General features: G+C 49.9%; 2 protein-coding genes across 6 annotated transcripts in view; one reads left to right on the forward strand and one right to left on the reverse strand.

Annotated features, from left to right (window-relative positions):
* LOC142714651 (uncharacterized) overlaps positions 1-10,632 on the reverse strand; it is a 60,892-nt gene extending 50,260 nt beyond the window's left edge. For all 3 annotated transcript variants that reach the window (XM_075848657.1, XM_075848655.1, XM_075848654.1), the window contains exon 1: positions 10,296-10,632. The gene's annotated coding sequence lies outside the window, so the exon portion shown is untranslated. The remainder of the gene's footprint in view (positions 1-10,295) is intronic.
* A 266-nt stretch (positions 10,633-10,898) lies between these two features.
* LOC142714649 (oocyte zinc finger protein XlCOF29-like) overlaps positions 10,899-23,351 on the forward strand; it is a 58,567-nt gene continuing 46,114 nt past the window's right edge. For 2 of the 3 annotated variants that reach the window (XR_012870796.1, XM_075848652.1), the window contains exon 1: positions 10,899-11,088. The gene's annotated coding sequence lies outside the window, so the exon portion shown is untranslated. The remainder of the gene's footprint in view (positions 11,089-23,351) is intronic. The other variant, XM_075848653.1, reaches the window with a different exon arrangement.

The raw sequence follows: 23,351 nt of genomic DNA on the forward strand, positions 1-23,351 counted from the left end.
CCCCCTGTAGATAGGGCCACATACAGCCCCCCTGTAGATAGGGCCACATACAGCCCCCCTGTAGATAGGGCCACATACAGCCCCCCTGTAGATAGGGCCACACACAGCCCACCTGTAGATAGCGCCACACACAGCCCCCCTGTAGATAGCGCCACACACAGCCCCCCTGTAGATAGTGCCACACACAGTCCTACTGTGGATAGCGCCACAAACAGCCCCCCTGTAGATAGCACCACACCCCCCCCCTTGTAGAAAGCACCACACCCCCTTGTAGATTGCTCCACACACAGCCCTCCTGTAGATTGCGCCACACACAGCCCTTCAGTAGATTGCGCCACACACAGCCCCCTTGTAGGGAGAGCCACACACATCACCTTGTGGATAATGCCACACACATCCCCTTGTAGATAACGCCACATACCCCCCTTGTAGATAGCGCCACAAACATCCCCTTGTAGAAAGCGCCACACACCCCTTGTACATAGTGCCACAAAGGGCCGGCCAGAACGGTGTGCCATTGCACTGGGTGCATCACTCTAGCAGGTGGAAGGGGGTGCTGCACTGGCTACCTTTCCCCTGCTTGTTTCAGAAGCGCCCGCGCCCGGTGACTCAGCATCCGCCTTTCCGCCCATAGCAGCCATAGCGGCGACACCGGGAATGAGGACGCCCATGCTGCCAGTCGGGATCGGCCCCCCATGGCCGGCGGCACCACTAGCAGCTGCTACAGCTGTAGCAACGCCACATTCAATAGTGTCTGCGTGATCAGTACACAGGTACTATTAAATACTATAGCAAAGCAGGAAGGTATCTCCCAGCTCTGCTATCTGCTAGCGCCACTGTGTGGCTGGGGATTCCGCTCCTGGATGAAGCGCTTGATGTAACTGTCCATATATGGACAGTGACATCAGGGGCAACTCCTGAAGCGTAATCCCCGTCCACAGCGTTGCCGATGCAGTGACCGGGGATTCCACTTCAGTAGAGGCCCTTGACGTCACTGTCCATAAATAGACAGAGTCATCAAGCGCTCCGTCCAGGAGCGGAATCTCCAGCCACAGGGGGATTCCGCTCTTTCAGGGAGCTACAGTAGCGCTATGTACAGGAAGGGGGGGGGGGTTCTATCATCTACAATGGGGCTGTGTGGCACTATCTACAGGGGAATCTGTGAGTGGTGGGCTGATGGTCATTTAAGTGAGAGTGGCAGGCTGATGGTCTTCAAGTGGTTTTCACCTCTGACCTCCAATTAAAGTTAATAGGAGGCAGAAAATACCTGTGGCGTTCGTTTGGAGCTTTCTTTGCCTACGTCTTTTCCGTTAGCTTCAACGGCTTAAAAAAAAAGTCAAACAACGCTGTCAATTTAAAATCTGCGTTAAAATTCCTGAAGGAATTTTGGGGGGAGTATGGCACTGTCTACATTGGGAGGTGGGGGGCTGTATGGCACTGTCTACAAGGGGGAGGTGAGGGGCTGTATGGCACAATCTACAGGGGGCACTATCTACAAGGGGGGCTGTGTGTGTGCCAGCGAGGGGAGGGGGGCATTATAAAATTCCTGAAGGAATTTTGAGGAAGATATTTTCTGCCTTACAAAAAACGCTGTGTGAACATATTCTCAGTGTAGTGCTTGTTTTTAGCTGTTTTCTGTCTTTCTCGAAACAATTTTTGGTAGGGGTGCCCTGAGGAAATTTTATTTCTCCAGTGGTGCCTCGAGTCCGAAAAGGTTGGGAAACTCTGCACTAGGCTACAGGATCACGCCGGCCTACGCAAGGATCCCGTCGCGGAGCAGCTCAGTTCCTCTTGGGAACGGGGCCTAGAGGAGTACAATTTTTTTGTGTTTGGGGAACTGTCTACAAGGAGCAGGTGGGGGGTTGGGGGGAGTATGGCACTGTCTACATCGGGAGGTGGGGGGCTGTATGGCACTGTCTACAAGGGGGAGGTGAGGGGCTGTATGGCACTGTCTACATGGGGGAGGTGGGGGGCTATATGGCATGATCTACAAGGGGGAGTTGCGGCTCTCTATAGCACTGTCTACATGGGGGAGGTGGGGGGTTGTATGTCACGATCTACAAGGGGGAGGTGGGGGAATGAACAGCACTGTCTACAAGGGGGAGGTGGTGGGCTGTATGACACTGTCAACAAGGAGGGGTGGCGGATTATGGCACAGTCTACAGGGAGGCTGTATGGCACAATCTACAGGGGGCACTATCTACAAGGGGGGCTGTGTGTGTGCCAGCGAGGGGAGGGGGGCATTATACTGTGTGAAGGCCACTAAGCAGACATTATTCTGTGTAAGGGCACTACAGGGGGAAATCTACTGTGTATGGCACTTAGGGGGCAAAACACTGTGTGGGCACAATTAGAGGACAAAATACTGTGTCCTTAAAGGGGTAATAATATATTATATTATTAAATATTATTATTATTTTTGGGGCGTGGCCAGCAAGCAGCATGGATAGTCGTATCTGAGCTGAGCTCCCGGGGACCGTAACTTCTCCTGCTGATTATCCTGTCATCCTGGCTGGTAAATCTTTTTACTGGGACCAGACAAACTCTGGGCATACCTCTCCCCCTCGCAGGCTACCCAGGGACATTCTTCGGTGACTTCGTCGGCCCTGCGGACGGAAACAGTGCACGACGGCCTGGTGTTCTGCTGCAGCCTGCACTCGACGCACTTCCACTTGATATTAACCCAGCCTAGGAGACATCAAAGGACTTGCATCCACTTGCATCGGAGGTACACGGTTTATGCCCGACATCTCTTGCTTCTCCCAGGTGTCTTTTGGTCCTCTCTGTCAGACTCCGTGGTCCTGGTTGCATGGGCTTCTGTTCCTCGTGGCGGCTGGTGGTTAATGGCGGCCTGTCTGTGTCTGCAAGGCACGCATGGTGAAACATTCTTTATCTGTCTCCCCTGACAGCCGGTGAAGGTACAGACCTCAGGCTCAGTTGGGGACGACAGTTTTTATTTCTCTCAGGGGAGACCCTGAGATTCCATTGTTACCAGTATCTGGGTGGTGAGTTGCGGCCTAACGGAGCCATTTTGCATATATGCCTGTTATACATCTATGTCACTGATTTGGCTCACCTGCTCACTATACATTCTGGGACTGCCTGCCTACCCGGTCCTTTGTCTATAGAGCTTACTTACCATATATAACTTCATACCAGTGTGCCATACTCTGTTAAAAGGAGACTGTATCTGCTGCCTTACTTTTCCTGCTACACTATTGGTGGGGTGAGACCTACCTATTTCAGCTATACTGTGCACCATGCGTAAATCTAAACCTCAGTCTGCAGTGGATAAGCTAAAAGATTTTGCTCGTACTGATCAGGACGAAGATAATTCCTCTCCACGTAAAACGAGATCTACTCACCTCAAAAATAAAGAGGACGATGCCCGACCGAGTGGCGGCATGGATTCCGACACGGAGACTAAACCTACGTTACGTCAGGTTTCATTGCAACTTCTATCGGCCATTGATGCTTGCAAAACTTCTTTAACAGGCCAGATTGATGAGATAAACCTTGATGTCAGTTTGCTCCGTCACAACATGCAGAACCTGAAAGGCTGTATGGGAGAGATGGAGGGGCGACTTTCTCAAGTAGAGGACAGGATTGGTCCTCTTGCTACTACCCTGGCTGCTACTACACGGAAGGCGGATGCTTGTCAATCCAAAACTGATGACATTGAAAATAGACTGCGTCGTAATAATTTACGTATAATTGGCTTACCGGAAAAATCTGAGGGCAAAACTCCTGAACCGTTTATTGAACAATGGCTCAAGAGTAACTTAGAGGCGCCAGCCTTTTCCACTTGCTTTGTGGTTGAGAGGGCACATCGTGTTCCGGCTAAGCCGCCGCCTCAAGGTGCAGCCCCTCGGCTATTCCTGGTTGGGATTCTAAATTACAGAGATCGAGACACGTCTTTGCGTCAGTCCAGGTTGAAAGCTCCATTAAAATTCAACAATTCCACTATTTCCATATTTCCTGACTTTTCTGCAGACCTCCAGAAGCAGCGTGCCATCTCTATGGAGCTCAAAAGAAAGTTTAAGGAGTGAAACATTCCATACTCAATGGCATACCCTGCTCGTCTCCGAATTGCCTATGATGACAAAGTGGTCTTCTTGCATAGCCCGGCGAGAGAGTGGCTCCAGATGCATCCTCCGGTGGCTTGAGTGACTCTTCAGCATTCACCTGTGGGCCCTTCGAGAATGCTCCGTTGATCAGCCTGACATTCTTCACATGATGAACGTTACTGGGTGATATGTTGTATATTTTATGATGTTATACCGTACCTTATGTCGCTATATCTACCATTGGCTATTCAGGTCAGTTGATCCAGAGGGGGATCTCTCTCCTTTCTATATATTGTTCTCATCTGATTCACTGGTAAAAAACAAACAAAAAGACCCAGAACATTTTTCTTATATGTTTACTGATGCCAGGATGGATGCCTGACCAAGACGTAGTCGAGTATTCCCCATTCTAATTTTTCTACCCCAAATGTCTGCCCTACCTATGGTTCTTGGTGGGGACATTTCTGGGTTCTTTTCCTCGGTTACTTTGTTATGTTTGATTGTTGTTCATGTGTATGTCTATGCCACCGACTCTGATAACTCTGTCCATACCTTTTTCTGCTCATCCATTGTATGCTGCTGTACTGCCCAGGACTGGCAATTGATCCTTGATGACGGGCCTCGGTGTTCCCTCATATTAGGCGATCCCGTCCCCACCTAATCTGTTTACAGGAGACTCACCTCATTAGTGAAAGATCTAGTTATCTTAAGAAACCTTGGATACAATGGGCGTGCCACTCCTTTCACACTTTTTATTCTAGAGGGGTTTCCCTGCTGATACATCGCACTGTACGATGGAATCCAATACAGACGCGAAGAGACCCAGCTGGAGGTTTCGTTTATGCTGAAATAGACACGAAGCCATATGTTATTCTGTGTATATATAATCCACCACAGGCTAACACCTCCGTCCTTCAGGCAGCTATTGCTTTTGTACATCAAATTAGGTAATGTCTCCGGCTATAGACCGTTTCTCACAAGATCCCGCCCATAATTTAACACCCACTACTCCTTTGTGTCAGCTGATAGAAGGTTTGGCCTGGATTGATCTATGAAGACATTGTCACCCACAGGTTCTGGAATACACTTGTCATTCTCCTGGGAGACAGACTCTCTCCAGGATTGATCTATGAAGACATTGTCACCCACAGGTTCTGGAATACACTTGTCATTCTCCTGGGAGACAGGCTCTCTCCAGGATTGATCTATGAAGACATTGTCACCCACGGGTTCTGGAATACACTTGTCATTCTCCTGGGAGACAGGCTCTCTCCAGGATTGATCTATGAAGACATTGTCACCCACAGGTTCTGGAATACACTTGTCATTCTCCTGGGAGACAGGCTCTCTCCAGGATTGATCTATGAAGACATTGTCACCCACAGGTTCTGGAATACACTTGTCATTCTCCTGGGAGACAGACTCTCTCCAGGATTGATCTATGAAGACATTGTCACCCACAGGTTCTGGAATACACTTGTCATTCTCCCGGGAGACAGGCTCTCTCCAGGATTGATCTATGAAGACATTGTCACCCACAGGTTCTGGAATACACTTGTCATTCTCCCGGGAGACAGGCTCTCTCCAGGATTGATCTATGAAGACATTGTCACCCACAGGTTCTGGAATACACTTGTCATTCTCCTGGGAGACAGACTCTCTCCAGGATTGATCTATGAAGACATTGTCACCCACAGGTTCTGGAATACACTTGTCATTCTCCTGGGAGACAGGCTCTCTCCAGGATTGATCTATGAAGACATTGTCACCCACAGGTTCTGGAATACACTTGTCATTCTCCTGGGAGACAGGCTCTCTCCAGGATTGATCTATGAAGACATGGTCACCCACAGGTTCTGGAATACACTTGTCATTCTCCTGGGAGACAGGCTCTCTCCAGGATTGGTCTATGAAGACATTGTCACCCACAGGTTCTGGAATACACTTGTCATTCTCCTGGGAGACAGGCTCTCTCCAGGATTGGTCTATGAAGACATTGTCACCCACAGGTTCTGGAATACACTTGTCATTCTCCTGGGAGACAGGCTCTCTCCAGGATTGATCTATGAAGACATTGTCACCCACAGGTTCTGGAATACACTTGTCATTCTCCTGGGAGACAGGCTCTCTCCAGGATTGATCTATGAAGACATTGTCACCCACAGGTTCTGGAATACACTTGTCATTCTCCTGGGAGACAGGCTCTCTCCAGGATTGATCTATGAAGACATTGTCACCCACAGGTTCTGGAATACACTTGTCATTCTCCTGGGAGACAGGCTCTCTCCAGGATTATCTATGAAGAAATTGTCACCCACAGGTTCTGGAATACACTTGTCATTCTCCTGGGAGACAGGCTCTCTCCAGGATTGATCTATGAAGACATTGTCACCCACAGGTTCTGGAATACACTTGTCATTCTCCTGGGAGATAGGCTCTCTCCAGGATTGATCTATGAAGACATTGTCACCCACAGGTTCTGGAATACACTTGTCATTCTCCTGGGAGACAGACTCTCTCCAGGATTAATCTATGAAGACATTGTCACCCACAGGTTCTGGAATACACTTGTCATTCTCCTGGGAGACAGGCTCTCTCCAGGATTGATCTATGAAGACATTGTCACCCACAGGTTCTGGAATACACTTGTCATTCTCCCGGGAGACAGGCCCTCTCCAGGATTGATCTATGAAGACATTGTCACCCACAGGTTCTGGAATACACTTGTCATTCTCCTGGGAGACAGGCTCTCTCCAGGATTGATCTATGAAGACATTGTCACCCACAGGTTCTGGAATACACTTGTCATTCTCCTGGGAGACAGGCTCTCTCCAGGATTGATCTATGAAGACATTGTCACCCACAGGTTCTGGAATACACTTGTCATTCTCCTGGGAGACAGGCTCTCTCCAGGATTGATCTATGAAGACATTGTCACCCACAGGTTCTGGAATACACTTGTCATTCTCCTGGGAGACAGGCTCTCTCCAGGATTGATCTATGAAGACATTGTCACCCACAGGTTCTGGAATACACTTGTCATTCTCCCGGGAGACAGGCTCTCTCCAGGATTGATCTATGAAGACATTGTCACCCACAGGTTCTGGAATACACTTGTCATTCTCCTGGGAGACAGGCTCTCTCCAGGATTGATCTATGAAGACATTGTCACCCACAGGTTCTGGAATACACTTGTCATTCTCCTGGGAGACAGGCTCTCTCCAGGATTGATCTATGAAGACATTGTCACCCACAGGTTCTGGAATACACTTGTCATTCTCCTGGGAGACAGGTTCCCTCCAGGATTGATCTATGAAGACATTGTCACCCACAGGTTCTGGAATACACTTGTCATTCTCCTGGGAGACAGGCTCTCTCCAGGATTGATTATGTTTTTGGTTCTCCTGCTTTATGTGTCCTCCATATCACTCTCTCCCAGGGGGATTTCGGACCACAGTGCGATACTGGTCAGGTTGGTTACATTTCACTCGTTTATATAAACATGTGCTTCACCTTAAGACTAAGCGCAAATTGTTTTATTACACGTCAATATTATTTTGAGATGGAGAATCAATCCAGTCAGTTATTGGCCCACTTAATTAGACACAATAACTCCTCCAATTCAGGATAATGAGGGTGGTCTATTAACAGAGGGGGATGCCATTGCTACCAGATTTAGAAAGGACTATACCATTTTATATAGTTCCACCTCTAATCATACCATCGCAGACGTTGTAGTTTATCTGAGGGATCTGACTTTTCCTACTCTCTCTTCATCGCAGGTTACATTGCTTGACTCCCCTATGATGATGGCGGAACTTCAAGAGGCTATTCAGGAAATGTCTCTCCATAAATCCCCAGGTCCTGATGGGCTCCCTATTGAAGGTTATAGGAGGTATCGGGAACATATGGGCCCCATGTTGTTAGATACTCTTAACCAGGCTTTACTCAGCCACTCACTTCCCTCTACATTTGATGATGCTTCTATCATTGTGCTACTGAAGCCGGATAAAGACCCTGTTGATTGTGGTTCTTATAGACCAATTTCCCTAGTTAACGTAGACTATAAAATCCTACCTAAGATCCTGGCAAAGCGACTGAATCAAGTTGTTCTAACAATTATTCACCCTGACCAAACTGAATTCATGCGCGGTAAATCTACATCTATAAACATTACACGTGTACAGACACTTATGCAGATGGCTAGAATGCGTCATTTGCCTTGGGCTGTCGCTTCATTAGATACTATGAAGGCGTTCGACTCTGTTGAGTGCTCCTTCCTTCTGGCCGGCCTTCACAGCTTTGCTCCTACATTTATCTCATGGATCCAACTTCTCTATAAATCCCCTATGGCTATTGTGGTGGTCAATGGCATCCCCTCTGATTCTTCTCCTCTGGCACGGGGTACGCGGCAGGGATGTCCCCTCTCACCGCTTTTATTTGCTATTGCCATTGAAGCTATAGCTATTAGATTGAGATCCACCCCTATGGTAACTGGTGTGCAGTGGGAGGGAGGGTCTGCTGTGGTGGGCCTGTACGCTGACGAGAAGGTCCTTTTCCTGCGCAGCCCTCATGAGTCTTTTGGTCACGCTGTCCGCTTGCTAGATGCCTTTTTGCCATTTTCTGAGGGTTAATTGGCAGAAGTGCCCCATTTCCTACATGATGTGATCGGCGCTGTAATGTCGGTGACAGTAATGCTTTATATTTAGAAAAACGTTCTATATTTACCACGTTAGGAGCGATTTTACATTTATGCTAATGAGTTTCTTAATGCCCAAGTGGGCGTGTTTTTACTTTAGAGCAAGTGGGCGTTGTACAGAGGAGTGTATGACGCTGACCAATCACTGACCAATCAGCATCATGCACTCCTCTCCATTCATTTAGTCAGTGCATAGTGACACTGCGTTGTTCACGATCTGCTGTCTTATACTGACACATTAACGTCACTGAAGTGTTTAGACAGTGAATAGACATTCCTTCCAGCCAGGACGCGATGTCTATTCACAATCCCGACACTTCGGTAACGTTTACAGCAGAGCAAAGCGTAATCTCCCTGTAACCGGTCATTTACAGCGAGATCTCGCGAGATTACACTTTGCTCTGCTGTAAGTACCACAGAAACGTTACCGAAGTGTCGGGATTGTGAATAGACATGGCGTCCTGGCTGGAAGGAATGTCTATTCACTGTCTAAACACTTCAGTAACGTTAATGTGTAAGTGACTGAGCCCAGGCTAAGTGTAGAATCCCCAGTCAGAGGGTTGCCGACGCTCTGGCCGGGTATTCCGCTCCCGGAGGAGTGAATGGCAGAGCAGGGAGCGGAGAGTTTCCTGCTCCGCCACAGTATTCAGTAGTACCTGCGTCCTGAGGATGCAAATACAATTGAAAATGGCCGGGACAGTTATTTGCCGGGACTGTCTCTGTAAATTTGGGACAGTCCCGGCAAATTCAGGACTGTTGGCAACTATGAGAATATGGCGACACTAAATAACATTGTTTTCTAACAAAAAGTTATTTCTATGTAAATATCGCACATCATGAAAAAAACGTCCCGCAGAATGTAATCCTCGCACCGCGGGACCGGCAGAAAAAGAAACAAGAAATAGATCTGAGGGCACAACTAAACCCGTCCTGGTGATTAAGGGGTTAACCTGCGGTGCGGATTATAGACACGCAGGATATCGCATTTATACCGCGGATTCGCGGCGCATTTGTTGCAGAATTTCCCCATTAAGTGAAATGGAAAGTCAAGTTCCGCAACAACCGCCATTGTTCCCAGAATCCTCTGCGGCTCCACCGCGTGTTCACAGCAACGCTGCAGGTTACACATATATAAAAAAGAAGGCGTCATGTGACCCCTGCAGCCAATCACAGGCCGGAGAGGTCACATGTCATTATAGGGGTCACCTGGACACGGCCGGAAGAGCAGGGACGTGTTGCTATGGTAACGCTGGGAGAGGTGAGGATCGGCCTTGTTGTATTTCTGGAGTAGATATTCGGGGGGATTATACGGCCACCATTTGGGGTGAATATTCGGGTGATTTCCTTGCGTGTTGTGGGTCGTATTCGCTACGTGTGAACATTCCCTTAAACCGCACGGTGAACGACATTAACAAGAAATGTATAAAAGTCAGTGAATAAGTTGTATGTCCCGAATATTATGTCATTACAAAACACGACTCGTCCCACAAAACATCCGACCACTACAAAGACCAGAAATAACCACTTACCCCAAAGAGGCCGGCACTGGAGGGGTTAAATCCGGGCTAGGAGTCCAGTGGGCGGGGTCACTCAATGATTGACAACAGAGAGAACACCCGACCAGCGCTGCTCTTTACCTCATCACGTAACAGCGGAAGGACCTGTGATGACGTCACCACCAAGTGACAGGAAAAGGCGGAGCTTATTAGTGGAGAGAGGCGGAGGTGGAAGGACCTTGGATATCAAGGTCACGTGACCGCGGCATCAGGGGCGGGGAGCTTAGACGTTTGAGCGATGTATGAAGGACCTGTGTGATGATCAAGTGACATGAGGGGTCCTGAGCATCATATATCGGTCATAACAGTGCAAAATATAATGTGTTATGGTAAAAGGACCTGTGATGACATCACCACCACGTGACTGGGACGGGTGGAGCTTATCATTTGAGAAAAGAGGTGGAGACCTATGAAGCTGATCACGTGACATGTGGGGGCGGAGCTCTGTGAGTGGTCCGGTCTCCTGTGCTATGTTGAGAAGCGTTCATGATTACGTCACATGAGGGGTGGGGCTATGCCTCCTCTCCAGTTATAAGCTCCGCCTCTCTTCTCCCGGTCACATGGTGGTGACGTCATTACTGGTCCTTCAGCTGTTGCCGTGTATGATGTAGAGAGCAGCGCTGGTCGGGTGTACGTGACTTCCGGTCACCGCTGTTGTTTAGTGTTCTCTCTGTTATCAGTCAGGAGATTTCCCATGATGCAGTAGTAAGGTTACATGAGGTCATTTCTGTCCGGTTTTGGTGCGTTTTTGTCTGGCACAGTGTTGGTGATTATTATTATTTATTTTAAGTGGTGTAAATATAAAATACAGGAGGGATTAACCCCTTGGTGACATCAGATCTATAGTATTATGCTGTACGTGCGCCGTCACACTAGAAGGAGCGGAGCCTGCACCGTACACGGCTACTGACAGCCGCCTGCAACCGCCAAGATCAGAGACAGCGCAATCCCGGCCGCTTAACCCCTCGTGATTAATAGTGATGGCGGCGTCTGATCAGTTAGAGATCGCGGCTTCCTCTGTCCTCCGAAGAAACTGCGCGATGCCGACCGGTTATATAAACCCCCCTCACACCGCGCAATCACCGGAAATATAAACCCCTCACACCGCGCAATCACCGGAAATATAAACCCCCCCACACCGCGCAATCACCGGAAATATAAACCCCCCACACCGCGCAATCACCGGAAATATAAAACCTCTCACACCACGCAATCACCGGAAATATAAACCCCTCACACCGCGCAATCACCGGAAATATAAACCCCCCTCACACCGCGCAATCACCGGAAATATAAACCCCCTCACACCGCGCAATCACCGGAAATATAAACCCCCCACACCGCACAATCACCGGAAATATAAAACCCCCCCACACCGCGCAATCACCGGAAATATAAACGCCTCACACCGCGCAATCACCGGAAATATAAACCCCCCACACCGCGCAATCACAGGAAATATAAACCCCCCTCACACCGCGCAATCACCGGAAATATAAACCCCCTCACACCGCGCAATCACCGGAAATATAAAACCCCTCACACCGCGCAATCACCGGAAATATAAACCCCTCACACCGCGCAATCACCGGAAATATAAAACCCTCACACCGCGCAATCACCGGAAATATAAACCCCTCACACCGCGCAATCACCGGAAATATAAACCCCTCACACCGCGCAATCACCGGAAATATAAACCCCTCACACCGCGCAATCACCGGAAATATAAACCCCTCACACCGCGCAATCACCGGATATATAAACCGCTCACACCGCGCAATCACCGGAAATATAAACCCCCCACACCGCGCAATCACCGGAAATATAAACCCCTCACACCGCGCAATCACCGGAAATATAAACCCCCCACACCGCGCAATCACCGGAAATATAAACCCCTCACACCGCGCAATCACCGGAAATATAAACCCCTCACACCGCGCAATCACCGGAAATATAAACCCCTCACACCGCGCAATCACCGGAAATATAAACCCCCCACACCGCGCAATCACCGGAAATATAAACCCCTCACACCGCGCAATCACCGGAAATATAAACCCCCTCACACCGCGCAATCACCGGAAATATAAACCCCCCACACCGCGCAATCACCGGAAATATAAACCCCTCACACCGCGCAATCACCGGAAATATAAACCCCTCACACCGCGCAATCACCGGATATATAAACCGCTCACACCGCGCAATCACCGGAAATATAAACCCCCCACACCGCGCAATCACCGGAAATATAAACCCCTCACACCGCGCAATCACCGGAAATATAAACCCCTCACACCGCGCAATCACCGGAAATATAAAACCCCTCACACCGCTTAATCAGCGGAAATATAAAACCCCCCCCCACACCGCGCAATCACCGGAAATATAAAACCCCTCACACCGCACAATCACCGGAAATATAAACCCCTCACACCGCGCAATCACCGGAAATATAAACCTCTCACACCGCGCAATCACCGGAAATATAAACCCCCCCACACCGCGCAATCACCGGAAATATAAAACCCCTCACACCGCGCAATCACCGGAAATATAAAACCCCTCACACCGCGCAATCACCGGAAATATAAACCCCTCACACCGCGCAATCACCGGAAATATAAACCCCTCACACCGCGCAATCACCGGAAATATAAAACCCCTCACACCGCGCAATCACCGGAAATATAAACCCCTCACACCGCGCAATCACCGGAAATATAAACCCCTCACACCGCGCAATCACCGGAAATATAAAACCCCCCACACCGCGCAATCACCGGAAATATAAACCCCTCACACCGCGCAATCACAGGAAATATAAACCCCCCACACCGCGCAATCACCGGAAATATAAACCCCTCACACCACGCAATCACCGGAAATATAAACCCCTCACACCGCGCAATCACCGGAAATATAAACCCCCCCCACACCGCGCAATCACCGGAAATATAAAACCCTCACACCGCGCAATCACCGGAAATATAAAACCCCCCCCACACCGCGCAATCACCGGAAATATAAAACCCTCACACCTCGCAATCACCGGAAATATAAACCCCTCACACCGCGCAATCACCGGAAATATAAAACCCCTCACACCGCGCAATCACCGGAAATATAAAACCCCTCACACCGCGCAATCACCGGAAATATAAAACACCTCACACCGCGCAATCACCGGAAATATAAACCCCTCACACCGCGCAATCATCAGAAATATAAACCCCCTCACACCGCGCAATCACCGGAAATATAAAACCCCTCACACCGCGCAATCACCGGAAATATAAACCCCTCACACCGCGCAATCACCGGAAATATAAAACCCCTCACACCGTGCAATCACCGGAAATATAAAACCCCTCACACCGCGCAATCACCGGAAATATAAACCCCTCACACCGCGCAATCACCGGAAATATAAACCCCTCACACCGCACAATCACCGGAAATATAAAACCCCTCACACCGCGCAATCACCGGAAATATAAACCCCCCACACCGCGCAATCACCGGAAATATAAACCCCCCACACCGCGCAATCATCAGAAATATAAACCCCCTCACACCGCGCAATCACCGGAAATATAAACCCCCCACACCGCGCAATCACCGGAAATATAAAACCCCTCACACCGCGCAATCACCGGAAATATAAACCCCTCACACCGCGCAATCACCGGGAATATAACCCCCTCACACCGCGCAATCACCGGAAATATAAAACCCCTCACACCCCGCAATCACCGGAAATATAAACCCCTCACACAGCGCAATCACCGGAAATATAAACCCCTCACACCGCGCAATCACCGGAAATATAAACCCCTCACACCGCGCAATCACCTGAAATATAAACCCCTCACACCGCGCAATCACCGGAAATATAAACCCCCCTCACACCGCGCAATCACCGGAAATATAAACCCCCTCACACCGCGCAATCACCGGAAATATAAACCCCCTCACACCGCGCAATCACCGGAAATATAAACCCCTCACACCGCGCAAACACCGGAAATATAAAACCCCCTCACACCGCGCAATCACCGGAAATATAAACCCCCTCACACCGCACAATCACTGGAAATATAAACCCCTCACACCACGCAATCACCAGAAATATAAACCCCTCACACCGCGCAATCACCGGAAATATAAACCCCTCACACCGCGCAATCACCGGAAATATAAAACCCCTCACACCGCGCAATCACCGAAAATATAAAACCTGTCACATCACGCAATCACCGGAAATATAAACCCCTCACACCGCGCAATCACCGGAAATATAAAGCCCCTCACACCGCGCAATCACTGGAAATATAAACCCCCTCACACCGCGCAATCACCGGAAATATAAACCCCCCCCACACCGCGCAATCACCGGAAATATAAACCCCCTCACACCGCGCAATCACCGGAAATATAAACCCCTCACACCGCGCAATCACCGGAAATATAAACCCCTCACACCGCGCAATCACCGGAAATATAAAACTCCTCTCACCGCGCAATCACCGGAAATATAAACCCCTCACACCGCGCAATCACCGGAAATATAAAACCCCTCACACCGCGCAATCACCGGAAATATAAAACCCCTCACACCGCGCAATCACCGGAAATATAAAACCCCTCACACCGCACAATCACCGGAAATATAAACCCCTCACACCGCGCAATCACCGGAAATATAAAACCCCTCACACCGCGCAATCACCGGAAATATAAACCCCTCACACCGCGCAATCACCGGAAATATAAACCCCGAACACCGCGCAATCACCGGAAATATAAAACCCCTCACACCGCGCAATCACCGGAAATATAAATCCCCTCACACCGCGCAATCACCGGAAATATAAAACCCCTCACACCGCGCAATCACCGGAAATATAAACCCCCTCACACCGCGCAATCACCGGAAATATAAACCCCTCACACCGCGCAATCACCGGAAATATAAAACCCCCCCCACACCGCGCAATCACCGGAAATATAAACCCCTCACACCCCGCAATCACCGGAAATATAAAACCCCTCACACCGCGCAATCACCGGAACTATAAACCCCCCCCCCACACCGCGCAATCACCGGAAATATAAAACCCCTCACACCGCGCAATCACCGGAAATATAAACCCCCCACACCGCGCAATCACCGGAAATATAAAACCCCTCACACCGCGCAATCACCGCAAATATAAAACCCCCCACACCCCGCAATCACCGGAAATATAAACCCCTCACACCGCGCAATCACCGGAAATATAAACCCCCTCACACCGCGCAATCACCGGAAATATAAACCCCTCACACCGCGCAATCACCTGAAATATAAAACCCCTTACACCGCTCAATCACCGGAAATATAAAACCCTCACACCGCGCAATCACCGGAAATATAAACCCCTCACACCGCGCAATCACCGGAAATATAAACCCCTCACACCGCGCAATCACCGGAAATATAAAACCCCCACACCGCGCAATCACCGGAAATATAAAACCCCTCACACCGTGCAATCACCGAAAATATAAACCCCTCACACCGCGCAATCACCGAAAATATAAACCCCTCACACCGTGCAATCACCGGAAATATAAAACCCCTCACACCGCACAATCACCGGAAATATAAACCCCTCACACCGCACAATCCCCGGAAATATAAAACCCCCACACCGCGCAATCACCGGAAATATAAACCCCCCACACCGCGCAATCACTGGAAATATAAAACCCCTCACACCGCGCAATCACCGGAAATATAAACCCCTCACACCGCGCAATCACCGGAAATATAAAACCCCCTCACACCGCGCAATCACCGGAAATATAAAACCCCTCACACCGCGCAATCACCGGAAATATAAACCCCTCACACCGCACAATCACCGGAAATATAAACCCCTCACACCGCACAATCCCCGGAAATATAAAACCCCCACACTGCGCAATCACCGGAAATATAAACCCCCCACACCGCGCAATCACCGGAAATATAAACCCCTCACACCGCGCAATCACCGGAAATATAAACCCCTCACACCGCGCAATCACTGGAAATATAAACCCCCTCACACCGCGCAATCACCGGAAATATAAACCCCTCACACCGCGCAATCACCGAAAATATAAACCCCTCACACCGCGCAATCACCGGAAATATAAACCCCTTACACCGCGCAATCACCGGAAATATAAAACACCTCACACCGCGCAATCACCGGAAATATAAACCCCTCACACCGCGCAATCACCGGAAATATAAACCCCCCTCACACCGCGCAATTACCGGAAATATAAACCCCCCCACACCGCGCAATCACCGGAAATATAAAACCCCCCCCACACCGCGCAATCACCGGAAATATAAACCCCTCACACCGCGCAATCACCGGAAATATAAACCCCTCACACCGCGCAATCACCGGAAATATAAATCCCTCACACCGCGCAATCACCGGAAATATAAACCCCCCCCACACCGCGCAATCACCGGAAATATAAACCCCTCACACCGCGCAATCACCGGAAATATAAAACCCCTCACACCTCGCAATCACTGGAAATATAAACCCCTCACACCTTGCAATCACCGGAAATATAAAACCCCTCACACCGCGCAATCACCCGAAATATAAACCCCCTCACACCGCGCAATCACCGGAAATATAAACCCCTCACACCGCGCAATCACCGGAAATATAAACCCCCCACACCGCGCGATCACCGGAAATATAAACCCCTCACACCGCGCAATCACCGGAAATATAAAACCCCCCACACCGCGCAATCACCGGAAATATAAACCCCTCACACCGCGCAATCATCAGAAATATAAAACCCCTCGCACCGTGCAATCACCGGAAATATAAACCCCCTCACACCGGAAATATAAAACCCCTCACACCGCGCAATCACCGGAAATATAAAACCCCCCACACCGCGCAATCACCGGAAATATAAAACCCCTCACACCGCGCAATCACCGGAAATATAAACCCCCCCACACCGCGCAATCACCGGAAATATAAACCCCTCACACCGCGCAATCACCGGAAATATAAAACCCCCCACACCGCGCAATCACCGGAAATATAACCCCCCCCCCCCACACCGCGTAATAACCGGAAATATAAACCCCCTCACACCGCGAATCACCGGAAATATAAAACCCCTCACACCGCGCAATCACCGGAAATATAAAACCCCTCACACCGCGCAATCACCGGAAATATAAACCCCTCACATCGCGCAATCACCGGAAATATAAAACCCCTCACACCGCGCAATCACCGGAAATATAAACCCCTCACACCGCGCAATCACCGGAAATATAAAACCCCTCACACCGCGCAATCACCGGAAATATAAACCCCTCACACCGCGCAATCACCGGAAATATAAACCCCCCTCACACCGCGCAATCACCGGAAATATAAACCCCTCACACCGCGCAATCACCGGGAATATAAACCCCTCACACCGCGCAATTACCGGAAATATAAACCCCCTCACACCGCGCAATCACCGGAAATATAAAACCCCCCACACCGCGCAATCACCGGAAATATAAACCCCTCACACCGCGCAATCACCGGAAATATAAACCCCCCTCACACCGCGCAATCACCGGAAATATAAACCCCTCACACCGCGCAATCACCGGGAATATAAACCCCTCACACCGCGCAATTACCGGAAATATAAACCCCCTCACACCGCGCAATCACCGGAAATATAAAACCCCTCCCACCGCGCAATCACCGGAAATATAAAACCCCCTCACACCGCGCAATCACCGGAAATATAAACCCCCCACACCGCGCAATCACCGGAAATATAAACCCCTCACACCGCGCTATCACCGGAAATATAAACCCCCCACACCGCGCAATCACCGGAAATATAAACCCCTCACACCGCGCAATCACCGAAAATATAAAACCTGTCACACCGCGCAATCACCGGAAATATAAACCCCTCACACCGCGCAATCACCGGAAATATAAACCCCTCACACCGCGCAATCACCGGAAATATAAAACCCCTCACACCGCGCAATCACCGGAAATATAAAACCCCCCACACCGCGCAATCACCGGAAATATAAAACCCCCTCCCCACACTGCGCAATCACCGGAAATATACACCCCTCACACCGCGCAATCACCGGAAATATAAAACCCCTCACACCGCGCAATCACCGGAAATATAAAACCCCTCACACTGCGCAATCACCGGAAATATAAAACCCCTCACACCGCGCAATCACCGGAAATATAAATCCCTGACACCGCGCAATCACCGGAAATATAAACCCCCCCCACACCGCGCAATCACCGGAAATATAAACCCCTCACACCGCGCAATCACCGGAAATATAAAACCCCTCACACCTCGCAATCACTGGAAATATAAACCCCTCACACCGCGCAATCACCGGAAATATAAAACCCCTCACACCGTGCAATCACCCGAAATATAAACCCCCTCACACCGCGCAATCACCGGAAATATAAACCCCTCACACCGCGCAATCACCGGAAATATAAACCCCCCACACCGCGCGATCACCGGAAATATAAACCCCTCACACCGCGCAATCACCGGAAATATAAAACCCCCCACACCGCGCAATCACCGGAAATATAAACCCCTCACACCGCGCAATCATCAGAAATATAAAACCCCTCGCACCGTGCAATCACCGGAAATATAAACCCCCTCACACCGGAAATATAAAACCCCTCACACCGCGCAATCACCGGAAATATAAAACCCCTCACACCGCGCAATCACCGGAAATATAAAACCCCCCACACCGCGCAATCACCGGAAATATAAAACCCCTCACACCGCGCAATCACCGGAAATATAAACCCCCCCACACCGCGCAATCACCGTAAATATAAACCCCTCACACCGCGCAATCACCGGAAATATAAAACCCCCCCACACCGCGCAATCACCGGAAATATAACCCCCCCCCCACACCGCGTAATCACCGGAAATATAAACCCCCTCACACCGCGAATCACCGGAAATATAAAACCCCTCACACCGCGCAATCACCGGAAATATAAAACCCCTCACACCGCGCAATCACCGGAAATATAAAACCCCACACACCGCGCAATCACCGGAAATATAAAACCCCACACACCGCGCAATCACCGGAAATATAAACCCCTCACATCGCGCAATCACCGGAAATATAAAACCCCTCACACCGCGCAATCACCGGAAATATAAACCCCTCACACCGCGCAATCACCGGAAATATAAAACCCCTCACACCGCGCAATCACCGGAAATATAAACCCCTCACACCGCGCAATCACCGGAAATATAAACCCCCCTCACACCGCGCAATCACCGGAAATATAAACCCCTCACACCGCGCAATCACCGGGAATATAAACCCCTCACACCGCGCAATTACCGGAAATATAAACCCCCTCACACCGCGCAATCACCGGAAATATAAAACCCCCCACACCGCGCAATCACCGGAAATATAAACCCCTCACACCGCGCAATCACCGGAAATATAAACCCCCCTCACACCGCGCAATCACCGGAAATATAAACCCCTCACACCGCGCAATCACCGGGAATATAAACCCCTCACACCGCGCAATTACCGGAAATATAAACCCCCTCACACCGCGCAATCACCGGAAATATAAAACCCCTCCCACCGCGCAATCACCGGAAATATAAAACCCCCTCACACCGCGCAATCACCGGAAATATAAACCCCCCACACCGCGCAATCACCGGAAATATAAACCCCTCACACCGCGCTATCACCGGAAATATAAACCCCCCACACCGCGCAATCACCGGAAATATAAACCCCTCACACCGCGCAATCACCGAAAATATAAAACCTGTCACACCGCGCAATCACCGGAAATATAAACCCCTCACACCGCGCAATCACCGGAAATATAAACCCCTCACACCGCGCAATCACCGGAAATATAAAACCCCTCACACCGCGCAATCACCGGAAATATAAAACCCCCCACACCGCGCAATCACCGGAAATATAAAACCCCCTCCCCACACTGCGCAATCACCGGAAATATAAACCCCTCACACCGCGCAATCACCGGAAATATACACCCCTCACACCGCGCAATCACCGGAAATATAAAACCCCTCACACCGCGCAATCACCGGAAATATAAAACCCCTCACACTGCGCAATCACCGGAAATATAAAACCCCTCACACCGCGCAATCACCGGAAATATAAACCCCTCACACCGCGCAATCACCGGAAATATAAACCCCTCACACCGCGCAATCACCTGAAATATAAACCGCTCACACCGCGCAATCACCGGAAATATAAACCTCTCACACCGCGCAATCACCGGAAATATAAACCCCTCACACCGCGCAATCACCGGAAATATAAACCCCCCCCTTCACCGCGCAATCACCGGAAATATAAACCCCCCCACACCGCGCAATCACCGGAAATATAAAACCCCTCACACCGCGCAATCACCGGAAATATAAAACCCCTCACACCGCGCAATCACCGGAAATATAAACCCCTCACACCGCGCAATCGCCGGAAATATAAATCCCCTCACACCGCGCAATCACCGGAAATATAAACCCCTCACACCGCGCAATCACCGGAAATATAAAACCCCTCACACCGCGCAATCACCGGAAATATAAAACCCCCCACACCGCGCAATCACCGGAAATATAAAACCCCCTCCCCACACTGCGCAATCACCGGAAATATAAACCCCTCACACCGCGCAATCACCGGAAATATACACCCCTCACACCGCGCAATCACCGGAAATATAAAACCCCTCACACCGCGCAATCACCGGAAATATAAAACCCCTCACACTGCGCAATCACCGGAAATATAAAACCCCTCACACCGCGCAATCACCGGAAATATAAACCCCTCACACCGCGCAATCACCGGAAATATAAACCCCTCACACCGCGCAATCACCTGAAATATAAACCGCTCACACCGCGCAATCACCGGAAATATAAACCTCTCACACCGCGCAATCACCGGAAATATAAACCCCTCACACCGCGCAATCACCGGAAATATAAACCCCCCCCTTCACCGCGCAATCACCGGAAATATAAACCCCCCCACACCGCGCAATCACCGGAAATATAAAACCCCTCACACCGCGCAATCACCGGAAATATAAAACCCCTCACACCGCGCAATCACCGGAAATATAAACCCCTCACACCGCGCAATCGCCGGAAATATAAATCCCCTCACACCGCGCAATCACCGGAAATATAAACCCCTCACACCGCGCAATCACCGGAAATATAAACCCCTCACACCGCGCAATCACCGGAAATATAAACCCCTTACACCGCGCAATCACCGGAAATATAAAACACCTCACACCGCGCAATCACCGGAAATATAAACCCCTCACACCGCGCAATCACCGGAAATATAAACCCCCCTCACACCGCGCAATTACCGGAAATATAAACCCCCCCACACCGCGCAATCACCGGAAATATAAAACCCCCCCCACACCGCGCAATCACCGGAAATATAAACCCCTCACACCGCGCAATCACCGGAAATATAAACCCCTCACACCGCGCAATCACCGGAAATATAAACCCCCCCCCACACCGCGCAATCACCGGAAATATAAACCCCTCACACCGCGTAATCACCGGAAATATAAACCCCTCACACCGCGCAATCACCGGAAATATAAACCCCCCACACCGCGCAATCACCGGAAATATAAACCCCTCACACCGCGCAATCACCGGAAATATAAAACCCCCCACACCGCGCAATCACCGGAAATATAAACCCCTCACACCGCGCAATCATCAGAAATATAAAACCCCTCACACCGTGCAATCACCGGAAATATAAACCCCCTCACACCGGAAATATAAAACCCCTCACACCGCGCAATCACCGGAAATATAAAACCCCTCACACCGCGCAATCACCGGAAATATAAAACCCCCCACACCGCGCAATCATCGGAAATATAAAACCCCTCACACCGCGCAATCACCGGAAATATAAACCCCCCCACACCGCGCAATCACCGGAAATATAAACCCCTCACACCGCGCAATCACCGGAAATATAAAACCCCCCACACCGCGCAATCACCGGAAATATAACCCCCCCCCCACACCGCGTAATCACCGGAAATATAAACCCCCTCACACCGCGAATCACCGGAAATATAAAACCCCTCACACCGCGCAATCACCGGAAATATAAAACCCCTCACACCGCGCAATCACCGGAAATATAAACCCCTCACACCGCGCAATCACCGGAAATATAAAACCCCTCACACCGCGCAATCACTGGAAATATAAACCCCTCACACCGCGCAATCACCGGAAATATAAAACCCCTCACACCGCGCAATCACCGGAAATATAAAACCACTCACACCGCGCAATCACCGGAAATATAAAACCCCTCACACCGCGCAATCAACGGAAATATAAACCCCTCACACCGCGCAATCACCGGAAATATAAAACCCCCACACCACGCAATCACCGGAAATATAAAACCCCTCACACCGTGCAATCACCGAAAATATAAACCCCTCACACCGCGCAATCACCGGAAATATAAACCCCCCCACACCGTGCAATCACCGGAAATATAAAACCCCTCACACCGCACAATCACCGGAAATATAAACCCCTCACACCGCACAATCCCCGGAAATATAAAACCCCCACACCGCGCAATCACCGGAAATATAAACCCCCCACACCGCGCAATCACTGGAAATATAAAACCCCTCACACCGCGCAATCACCGGAAATATAAACCCCTCACACCGCGCAATCACCGGAAATATAAAACCCCCTCACACCGCGCAATCACCGGAAATATAAAACCCCTCACACCGCGCAATCACCGGAAATATAAACCCCTCACACCGCGCAATCACCGGAAATATAAAACTCCCTCACACCGCG

Source organism: Rhinoderma darwinii, unplaced genomic scaffold (assembly GCF_050947455.1).
Source record: "Rhinoderma darwinii isolate aRhiDar2 unplaced genomic scaffold, aRhiDar2.hap1 Scaffold_4421, whole genome shotgun sequence".
NCBI lineage: Eukaryota > Metazoa > Chordata > Amphibia > Anura > Rhinodermatidae > Rhinoderma > Rhinoderma darwinii.